We start from the raw sequence: 11,491 nt of genomic DNA, 5'->3' as shown, positions 1-11,491 counted from the left end.
AGCGGTTCTCCCATTCCTCTAACAGCGGTGATCTCAGCATCCCCTTGCGAGAAAATTATACAAACAAAAACTAATCAGGCAAGGCAGTGAAAGTGTTTTTCGTTTTTTTTAAGTTTGTTCTTTACTTTTCCTCTACAGGAAGTTTGACTTTTTCATACTGCACCGGTAAAAGGTTACCTTTATATTTTACAGGTTTTAGAGGTGTTTTTCTGGTTCACAGGGTAGCTAAATTCAGCTTCCTAGTCAGAGTGTTACCTAACGTGTAATAGAGCATTGCTCTTTTTTTACAGGACAAAGAATTTTTTGCGTTTCAGTATGGCGTAAAAAACAAAGCAAATTTAAATTTTGTGTGAAACAAATTAAAAGTCCGTATTTTGGGGCTGACAGACAATATGGATTTTTTTAACTTTTATTTATCTGTGTAATGCAAAACTAAAGCAAAAAAGACAGTGATTTTGACTTAAGAAATCAAAACATTTAACTGGCTTATGCTCTACTACTGTGGCTCTTTTAATGACATCCAAAAATACTGCTTTTTTTTTTTTTTTTGTCCTTGAAACAGGATTACATTGACACTGATGTGGTCCCACTGAATGTGAAGATTTTGATGAAACTGTGTTTTTAAATTCTAGAGGGAAAAATGCAGACCAGACAATACCAAGCCAACCCTCCCTACTTCCTTTAAATCTACTCTCGTTAAGAAAGTGTAATTAAAACATGTGTAACATGTAAAGACTGCCTTCGTAAACTGTGACTGAGATTAACTCATCAAATTTCAAATTACTTAAAATGACAAATCCTTTTAAAGGCTGATGTATTGAAGCACTTTCCAATCTCCTTGGTATGGGTTATGTTGATTTTTATTCCTTTGTAACTGAACACAGGTAAAATCCTAATAATTTTTAAAAGTCTGTTTTAAACAGGTGCCTTGGAGAGGCTTTATTCATTTACTGTTATTTCAGTCATGGATGACAACCTCTTTGTTCTAGGTGCTGTAAATTTGTAGAACAAACCCAGTGTTCCTGTGCCAAAGAGCAAGTCGGTTGTGTGTAAGGTGACACTGACTGATACAGACACTCAGGATTAATGAGTGAGGGTCAGTGTGGAAGGCTGAGGTTTTGAAATATTGACAGGCAAACCACTCTCTCATATGTTATACCTCCCGAGGAAAGGACAGTTCTGAGTAAGGCTTTAAAATATCATATATAACTTACTTCTTTTTGCATATATTTACTTTACAGCGACAAAGAAGGACGGGAAAAAGCACAAATTTAATAGAAAATCAAAGCTGGGGAGGTGAGAGTCTACACGTGGAGAGTGAATGAAAGTTGATGATGAGTTACATAATAGTTTGGAGTGATCTAGAGAAGTGAAAACAAGGAGCTTAAGTTTTATATGTGCGAGAACAGAAATCAGTGGACAAGGAAAGGTTGCATTCAGAGTGTGAGTCCAAGAAAAGGGCCTCGCAGCAGCCAGTCTGCATGGGGACATGGACGTGTTTGTCAAGGTCAGAGAAAAAGAATACTCTGAGATGTCAGAGAGACCAGCCGAAACTTCAGTTTGAACAGATAAAGACAGATCCTGAGCAGAAAGTGCATATAAGACTGGTCAACTTAGAGGCAATAGCTAAATTCATAATTTTTCAGAGAAAAGAGAGGGCCAAACAAGGATCTGAGAGAAATCCTTGCTGAATCCCTACCCATAAGTGAAAGAAGACTGATAAATAGCCTCTGAAGGAAAAATTAGAAAAGTTTCAGGAGAACCAAGAGATAACGAAGGCACAAAAGCGAAAGGAAGAAAAGACTTTAAGTAGATGGCATGTCTGGTGTTGTTTCAGGTGGCCGACAGGTGAACAGGGATAGGAGGAAGGCTCATTCATTCTGCATCTTTACCTTGAAGAGACCATTAGAGACTTGGATTGGTTTCAGGGGAGTGAAAGGATAGGTGTCAGATTTGAGAGGTCCTAGGATGTAATATGAAGAGATTTGAAGATACAGTATCGTAAATAAGTGTCTTCAATGTGTTTAGAAATGAGACATATCTAACGAGTGGAAAAGCAACTGAAAACACAAGTACAAAGTACAAGCAAAAGATTTTTTTTTCTTTTCACAATGAATAAATTTCCATTTTCTTGTATGTCGAATAGGAAAGAGCTGCAAAAGAGTAAGAATCTAAAGAAAACAGAAAGGTTATTTTGCCCATTTTCTCCATCCTGATAAATATAGGCAGAAATAAAGCACCAGTTGAGAAGACAGGAGAGAGCAGTAAAAAGTTTGCTGAATTTGCAAGAGATTAAGTAGGGCAGTTTTAGAGTTGTTAATGTTCACTTTAAAAGAGGGTCGAACTGAAAAAGAGAATCTCTAGTCGTGTATCCATAGTCACCAGTGGTCATCAGCAGCATGGTGCAATATGACAGCAGCAGCCATATGTCGTAGACTGCTCCAAAGGAGGTAGGATGAAGGAGACATATCTATAGAAGAGGGCAATTAAACACGTAGAAGTCATGCCTGCTTTGTGAGTGATTAAGACTTTTTTTTTTTCTTCCTAAAAACACTGCACAACTGGTCCATCAGCAAATCTCTTGTCTGGAAAAGTTGACACTTCTTTGTGAATATGTTCAAGAAGCTTTCAGGTACCTATTTACATTCTTTAATTAATTTCTTCCTAAAAATATTTGCTTGCTTACTTTCCACTGTTTTTAGCTGTTTGCTAAAAATGAGAGCAGCTGATGGTGAATACTAGTTTCATAAATGCAAAGACAAATTTGCAGTATGAATTTAAAATGTGACCTAAACTAAAATCATTGATATTATGTAGGTTGTTCATGTTGTTTATGTAGGTCCCTAGTCACTTGAGGTACGTTTAAGCTTTTTAACTGATACTTAGCACATTCAAAGTAGTAAATTAATCTCTTGGGTACACAGCAGCTCGACATACCTAGGGTCACAGTGCATAAAGTTATTTTTGTTGCTATCTCCAGATTGTCTTGACATGCAGCATATACCCACAGGGTCATAAGAATTGCCCTTTGATTACATGTACAATAATCTGGATCTCCCAAGGTATTCAAGTGGTTAATTAAATATCAAGTAATTGCTAAAACTACTAAGTGACATTTAATTAGTATGTTAATTGATATCAAATTTGCTCTCACTATCTTGTTTTATGTTAATAAAATCCCTAAACATTTCTTCGAAGCAGATTAGGAAACAATGTGCTTCAAATGTACTAATGCAAAACAGCCTTAAGCATTACTTCTGCTTGTGGAACATAACTTCTGACTTAAATGAAACAGCTGGGGAAAACATTTTGGTGATCTTTAAACTTATTTTTTGCTAAGAATATACTATATTTCATAGTAGAGGCCTCTTTTGGAATGGATTTTGGCTTTTCTAAGTCTGTAGTTCCTTAGAAATCTAGCTAAAGTGTGGTAATTGTTAATAGAAATCTAGGGCTGCCTCTCTTCCCTCAAGCTTTATGGGGAATGCACAGTGCCTCCATTTCACTAGTGTGAATGACATAATTCTGCACTCCCTCCTGATCTGGGGTGTACAAATCTACATTTCACACATAATACAAAATCAGCATCAAACTATTAAAGGACCGATTATTCTTCAGTAGCAAAATGCTCTTTGGTGTTAGCTTGCACAGGGAAAGGTGTTCTTCTCTCCAGGAGCCTCTCTCCAACCAACAAACTGTTCCTAGTGGCCTCATCAAAAACAGGTAAACAGAGCAAGGTTGACTCTACCAAGGGAACGATTGGTTTCCTGTGAGTTAATCTGAAAACATACTGGAAAAAAAAACAAGCCATGAATATTCATATGAATTTTTAAATGAATTCCTTTCAGCTGTGTTCATGCCTTTTGTTTGTTTCTTTCTGTGGAGCTTCTTCTGAGTTTTATTGGTGCCAATGCACAGAGAAAGTTGGTTTTACATTCAGGATCACAAAAAGCAAAGCCTAATTTATTCTCCATGAACATTCACACCCAATTACTTCAGAAGAGTCCAAGTGGGGAACAGAGACAATGGTGTATGACCATGCACAACTAAACTACTTAGTTAAGATTCCAACCTTTTCTAACTTCAAAATCTGGAGTGTCCATATAAGCAGTATAAGCACTGTAAAGGGGAATTGGGTTGAGGTGAGACTGTCACAGAACTTTGAATTATGAATAAAGAAAATCGTGATCTGTTTGTTCATGGATATGTCAAAGAAAAAAGAGGCAAAATTGGTGAAATAAATTATTCATTACAAATTACTCACTCAGCTCTAGTTGTGTGTCATCCAGATACTGCTGCAGAACTAAAAATGCTGCAGAATGATCATGATAGGTGAAGGATGACACTGATTTTCAACTATTTCTGATTTATTTATTTGTAACTTCCATGGCTTCTTACAAATGACATTGATTTGGATTTCATAAACAGTTTCAAACAACATATTTTTGAAGTTTTCTGCTTCTCTTTGGGTATACTGTGATAATCCATGTTTACTAACACAAAAAAGTTTTTTATTGACAGTATAATATTTTAAACCTCCTATTATACAAAGTGGATTTATTGCTGTTACTTGTATTTGGAAGTAACTAGCCTTTCTATCAGTTCAGAATGTCCTCTATGATGTTAATGTTAGTTGTGCAAATTTTATACACTGAAATAATACACACGATGGTAAACATGACTAAGAAATGTGAACCATAGCATATTTAGAAGTTGTGTAGACTGAAATTCCCCCCAGATAATGTGCAGGTACAAAAACATTTTCAGAAATGACATATTTACTTACAAAAATTCTTCAAAGGAACTTGGCATAGGAGATAAAAATACCGTTACCACTCAGAGCTTTTGTAATGTACTTTCCTTTAATTTCATCGTTTGTCCTGTCTCTTGTTCTTACGGTCTTTCTTCTTTACATCTTATTGGATTAAAATCATATCCATGTTGAAACCCTTCAGCCAATTTCAGCTCCAACAGTATTTTAAAATACACTCCAACTCTCCTACTTGCAAAAATGTCTATTCACAGTTATTATCTTGCAAACATTGTTCATTTTCTGATCTCCCAACATCTTTTTCTGCTTTACACCTTATCTTATTCATTACCTTACTATCCTCCTTCAATATCTTCAAGGGCCAATAAGGTCCAGATCCAGCATGCTACTTCCTTTTTTGATGAAGCAGTCCCAAGTCATGGCCAGATCACTGGGCAGATGGCTTTTGACCACCATTTAGGAAATCAGTGGAAGCCACTGCTTCACACAAAAGCAAGACACCAGTAATCAGCTGCTTGCCATGAAGCCACGGCCTGTACTCCTGCTGTGTTAGGAGGGGACGTTAGCTGGCGCACGGAAAGGCAGGTCTGTGCAGTGTCTCGTGCGAGCTCAGAACAGCTGGACTCCAGCACTTGCCCAGTTGTAGTCTGGGTCACAGGCACTGCCTTTAGAAGACCTGGGAGCCACTATCTAACACTGACCCCAAAGTGAAACCTACTTTTGTGTGTGACGAGTAACTCATCCCCTTGAAGTACTAGCCTGAAGCTCATATCTCAGCAGGCCACGACACACAGAGCACCGTGCTCCTGCGACAGGACCTGCTTCTGGTTCCCCAGTGCTCAGACCCAGGCCCTCCACTTCACGCATTTTATGGTTGTGGTTTCTTCATGCTCTTGTCATTTCCAAACCTTAATGAATCATTTTTAATTCCATGGTTTAATCATGCTCTCTAGTCATTCAAAACAGCACTGTCGAAAGATGTATGTTGACACTGTTATATACACACCTTTATGGATATCAAAAGACACAAATAAAAAACAAGTGTATAGGTACCAAAGCCTTCTGGTAAAGAAAGGACATTCTACATGCCTTGCCTGTGGCAGAGAGAGAGCAGTTCTTCAATCCACATTTCATCCTTGACAGGATAACATAAGTTCCAGATTAATTTATTCACTTGCTTCTGGATATGGTTACTTATGTTTTTTGTTTTTAAGAAAAGACTAATGTCTGATTATAACTACTATATTGCAAAGTCTTCTGATAAGGACTAGAGTATGAGAAATGTCTGTCTTATTTATATTTGCCAGTCTCTTCAAGTATAATTCTGGGCCTTTCTTCTAGCAAACTACATGGCTCAAAACAGAACAATAATTTGGGCTGTAAATACACTAAAGCTGGTGTTAATGTTTGACAGCATTGTTGGTTTTCCTTTTTCATTTTAGGATTAGAGAAGTGACCGGTCCTCACAAAGAGCTGATCTAGTAGTTTGATTATTTTCTACATGGTTAACATGATTTCAATTGTTTAATTCATATTTTTTTCAGGCAGGAAATACATTCCAGATCATTCACCTAGTTGGGATAGGATGAACTTTTCTTTAAATCATCCATCCAGCAAGGTAAGTCTAAGCCCAAAAGGTAAAGAATTGGCAACGTTATGTGAAAGTTCAATTACATAGCTGTATAATGAAACTCGCTTTACAATCCTACCTACAACACCATAATTGCAACAGTCCTTATCTGTGATGAATGTGGCTGTGAACCTACATAGTGGAAATTTATACAACTATTTTAAAGTGAGGGACACAATTTTTAGCAATGTAGATCCAAAAAGATATCTAAAAAGTATGCTTTGAATACATTTACCACCCTAATTTGCACAGCCTCAGGACTCGTTTCCCACTATAACTGCTGCTGCTGCTGCTGCTGCTGCTACTACTACTACTAGTAAGTAGTAAAAGGGTCATTTCTGAGTTGTATTACTGCCTTGAGTGGCACCACCATTGATGCTACGCTTGCATGCTAATGATATATGAGTGCTACATCATTTACATAGTTATCAATCAAGACTGTATAGTTGCTACAGCAAGACAGCAATCATGCCCCACACAATTATTGTCATATGTACTTTCACCTTTAACATGCGACACTTCACTTAGTCTGTTTAATATGGAAAAGTATTGAGTTTAGGAAACACCTAATATTTAAGATATAATTGGTTTATAAATGACGAAGGTTTTTTTCAGCATGTCCTAAATTTGCATTTAATTAAATAAAATATTAATACAAAGTTTTCAGATATCTTTATAGTTTAGGACATTTGAAGTTTAACTTATCACATTTTATAAATGTATATTTTGTGTATATGTGCACATGTATAATTTTCTAATCGTTAGCTTATTTTAATGTGCTCAATTTTTATAATGTATGCATCTGCCAACTGCAAAAATACACATTTCACATCTACCCACATAAATAAGAGCAATGACCTTTCTAGGTATATGAATATATATGCACAAAAACTTAAGACTGAAAAGTCAATATTCAAAGGTGGTAGAGTGGGAGTCATCAGATGGTAATCTGTCATAGGCAGCTTGCCAGGAACTACCAGGTGACCCACCAACAGGCTCAGCAGCGCTGGGGGAGTATACGCTCAGCAGAGCTGTGCCTCCGCGGTTCGTGCCGCTTCATGCACTGCAGTCGGGGTGACGAGGACACCCAGCTGCGTTAGCTGGGTTGCTGCTCTGTGGCTAGGGAACGGGCTGATTCTCCATTTGGGGAAGTCACTGCGGCTGTTGTCGGGGTGCGCGGGGAATACGTTTGCACCCTTCTTCTGGTGTGGAGGATTTTGTAAGACAAAGATTTTCAAGTGCACAGGAGCTGTACAACCCAGCTGATTAACAGTGCGTAGCTGAAGGAGCTGTGAAGCCAAGACTGGCATTTCTGGCAGAGAGCGGTCCTGTTGGGCAGTGCTGGGCATGGCAATCACTGCTGCCCCTGCACCTCTCGTGCTCTTGCTGGTGAGGAGTTGTACATTTTCTCTGAACTGCCTGTTACGCAACCAGCTGAGGAGCCTTGCTCTAGACCTTTTAATTGAAATACTTATATCTATATTTTAAAAAAATCCATTTTCTCTTTACTCTTATTTTCAGAATTGCCTGAAATGTTGCAGCTAAATCTTTTCCAAAATGTCATTCCAAGGCAGAGCCTTGTGTACAGTATTTCAGCCAGGTTAGTTAAAGATCAGCAAATTTTGGAAAAAAATGAAAACAGTCTTATAAAGGATGTACCATCTACTCTTAAGAAAGATAGTACTGCCAGCCCTGCTTATAAAATGCTCAGTAGGTATAAGCACTGCCTAAATATATTGTAAAATGGGGTACTGAAGGATGGTCAGTTAGCTTAGAAAGATTGCTGCTGTATTATAATATTTGAAAAGATTGTTTATGCATTTTAGTACATTTTTAGTATAGAATTCAGGAATAATTGTAATGCTGCTTGTAATCTGTTTTTAAGGTGTTTTATGACATCCCTTTCTACAAATAAATGCAAGATATAACAGAGCTAACAAATCTAAGATATATATGTATATATATTTAGGATTTTAGCAGTTTTCAGAATAATTCCATCATGGTGCATGTTTCACAAAAATAAACCGAATTAGTTATCAGCTGAAGGAAAAATATTCCCTGTATAAAATATATTTTGTAAGACTAATAGGATGTTTTGAAATATCCAAAAGAGGTGGATTTTCCAAAGGAATGAATTCAAGTATCCAGTTCCTATTGAGTATACTCCTTAGTTGCTGTTGCAAATTCCTACTTGAAACTCTGGAGAATAATGTGGAACACTATAGATACACTTAGGTGCCTAAATAATAGTAAAGCTAAGGAAACAGCAGATCTGGCCCTCTAGGTCTACTCTAAGCTTTAAAGAGTTCATGAGAGTCTTTTCATTGATTTAAATGGGTTATGGTTCCCTTTCTAATAAAATAAGTAGATGTATGAAGAAATTTGCCATCAAAACCTCCATGAAACCCAATGTAAAAGGAAATCCAAAGAAGGACCTCTCAGAGTGTCTGAGAAGTGTTCCCCGCATGCATTTCAGTTACAGAAAGAGAAGATACCTAAGGCCTAGTAATAGGGATGTGTCCTTCTACTTCTGAAAGTATCTGCAAAGAAACCTGGTTTCTCCTGATGATCTGTTTTAAGATAGAATTCTGTGGTCTCTAGGGCTGTTAGTCTGGCTTGTTTCATGGGCATTAGATTCCCATTAAAGAAAAAATGTACAACTCAGGTGAGTTCTACCGAATTGCTATCTAAACTACTGAGAAAGCCTGAGCAAAGGGATGCTCTTTTGTACTGCTCTTTCACGTCTGAAAGCATTTCTGCTTTAATTCATTCCCTTTACTTCTGCTGCGCTGAGTGTTATTATAGTCTAGTGAGTTCCCAAAAGTGGGAAATGCCAAAGAAGCAGGTGTCAGACTTCAAAAGAAGCATTTGTCAAGACTTAATGTTCTGAAGCTAAAGGTGACAGCTCAACCTAAATAAGTTCTTCTCAACAGGATTTAAGTTTCCTTAATAAAAAAGTAATAATCGAAAGTAAAGTGCAAATCTGTCGGCCTAGAGAGTAGAAGTCTTAGAAGAATGTGCATCATTTGACATGATATCTTGATTTAAAGACTATTTGTAGTATAGTGTTCAAAGTCCAAAGTTGTTTATATTCCTCTGGTAGAATAATTTATGCCATATAAAGGGATAAGTTTGCAGCGTGAAGCTGTCTGTGGGCACACTCATGGGGCTAGTTGGCCTTTGATTATCTTGTGGTAAGGGCAGAGTCTGGAAGAAGAACACTGTAGAAAAAGTAAGAAACCAGTAGAAAAAACAGTGCTAATACAAGTAAAACAACAAATATTTTCTTTGTCCTCTTCCCCCCTCCCCCCCCAAAATAATTAAGATTATAATTGCTGTTAAAAGGTTATTTCCTGAGGAAGAGAGGGGAAGAACAGAGCCAGGTCTGTGTACATACTACATGCTGTTTTTCTTGTCACATTTACACTAAATATGTGCATAAATAGCATCTGAGTTTGGAAGTTTGTCTATCTGCTTCAATAAGAATAAGCATTGATACTATGAAATTAGGTTTAAGAAACATTTATAAGTAGCATTATATACTGTTCCATATAGTGGTCAGTGGATTAAAACTACTCCTTTTGATTTGATGTAAAGTCTGATTAGCATAATAAGTGGTGCCCACTTTACTACACTTTAAGGTCCACTCATAGAAAATAGTGCTATTTAATATAAGTATATGTTAGTTGTATCAGAAGATGGCCCTTTATATCATTGTGTCATTTTCCCCACTCATTGGCCAAAATAGATACTGAACCCCTCTGCTAAGAGGCAGATTTTCTCTTTGTCTCATCTCCTTTTGACTAATTACAGCAGCATTTTATCTATGACTGGGAAGTCCAAGAGCAGCAGTGTGCTCCTCCATTTCTTTTGTATAACAAACCATTTCAAATATCCACTCAAAGCTTAGGTTAAAACCACTAGTCTTTCTTTGTTGGCTTACCTTCAGCAATAGCTCACTAGCATATTTAGTTACATACTTGGTCTTTTTACAAAGGGGACAGTTCAAACTCTGGTTATGTTACCAATCTTACCTTAGGTTTCGGCATAGTGTTTTTTGTTTGTGCTCTTTTATAAATCAATAGTTGCATCCATTTCTGCCATTATTTGACCCCTAACGTTCCCGCATCTTTTATCACATCTCTGTGTTTGTTTTGGATAAACATTTAAAGGACGCTGTTGGCTGTATTTGAAAGTAGTACCAGTTAGTAATTTCCATGAATATTGTGTTCAGTAGGACCTGTTTCCATCTTAGGCAGAAGAACATTTGTGTCCAATCTTGCGCATCAGCGGGTTGTATCCCAGGCGTAAAATGTATCTGCAACCAAGCTGGTGGGTGGGACTGATCGGTCTGACCGTAGGCTGTGGCAGAGGCAGCATTGGTACTGCCTTTGCCTAAATGTGTGGGCTCAGGAGGTGCAACCCCAACTCCCCTCTCTCCTGAAAGTGGAGACTGTGGCAGTAGTAGCTCCCATCTTTTAACAAGATGATTTCAGGAACAGAAAGAAGCTCAGATGTTTGAAAGCTTGTTTTTCGCTACTACCACTTGATGTAGTATTTTGCATTAGGCAGAGATATCTTTTATATCTGTCCCCACAAAGCTTGCTTTGTCTATTAGGAATCCTCTAATTAAAAGGCAGTGGGCCTGATGGACACAGTCAGATGAAACATGCTCACAGTGTGCATTTTCCCAATGTATTTGGATTTATCCATCAAACAAATGACTGTAATGATTGTGTATCAGCAGCAATTCAGTAATCAGATGTGTGTGCTTGGTTCTGTCTGCAGTCTGTGTAGTTATCAGTATGACAGATTTTCTTAGGAAAATCAAAATCTGTCCCTTGTAGTGCTGAAAGTGCTAACCAATGTCTGGGCTAGTCACCAAGGACCCTGCAAAGCCTAAAGGCATAGTTGTATATCGAGGTATATGAGAGAACTCAGAGATATTAATAGGATTCTTTGTGGGCTTTTATGATGCGTGTGATTAGTCTTTTGACTGGATCAGGATTACACGTAGGGAAGAAAGAGTGGGTCTGTGTATATTCGTGTATAACAGAACGCCACATTAAGGACACTTTAAAGATCAGGCC

The 11,491-nt window shown here is 37.5% G+C and overlaps 1 long non-coding RNA gene across 1 annotated transcript in view; it reads left to right on the top strand.

Moving 5' to 3' along the window:
- The first annotated feature begins 931 nt into the window (after positions 1 to 931).
- LOC135329556 (uncharacterized) overlaps positions 932 to 11,491 on the top strand; it is a 66,166-nt gene continuing 55,606 nt past the window's right edge. Inside the window, exons 1-2 of the long non-coding RNA XR_010391054.1 lie at positions 932 to 2,632; positions 6,316 to 6,389. This is a non-coding gene — a long non-coding RNA (uncharacterized LOC135329556). The remainder of the gene's footprint in view (positions 2,633 to 6,315; positions 6,390 to 11,491) is intronic.

The sequence above is a fragment of the Dromaius novaehollandiae genome, chromosome 11 (assembly GCF_036370855.1).
Source record: "Dromaius novaehollandiae isolate bDroNov1 chromosome 11, bDroNov1.hap1, whole genome shotgun sequence".
Taxonomy (NCBI): Eukaryota; Metazoa; Chordata; class Aves; order Casuariiformes; family Dromaiidae; genus Dromaius; species Dromaius novaehollandiae.
The sequence above is the reverse complement of the archived record's forward strand: the minus strand, read 5'-3'. Positions and strand labels throughout refer to the sequence as shown.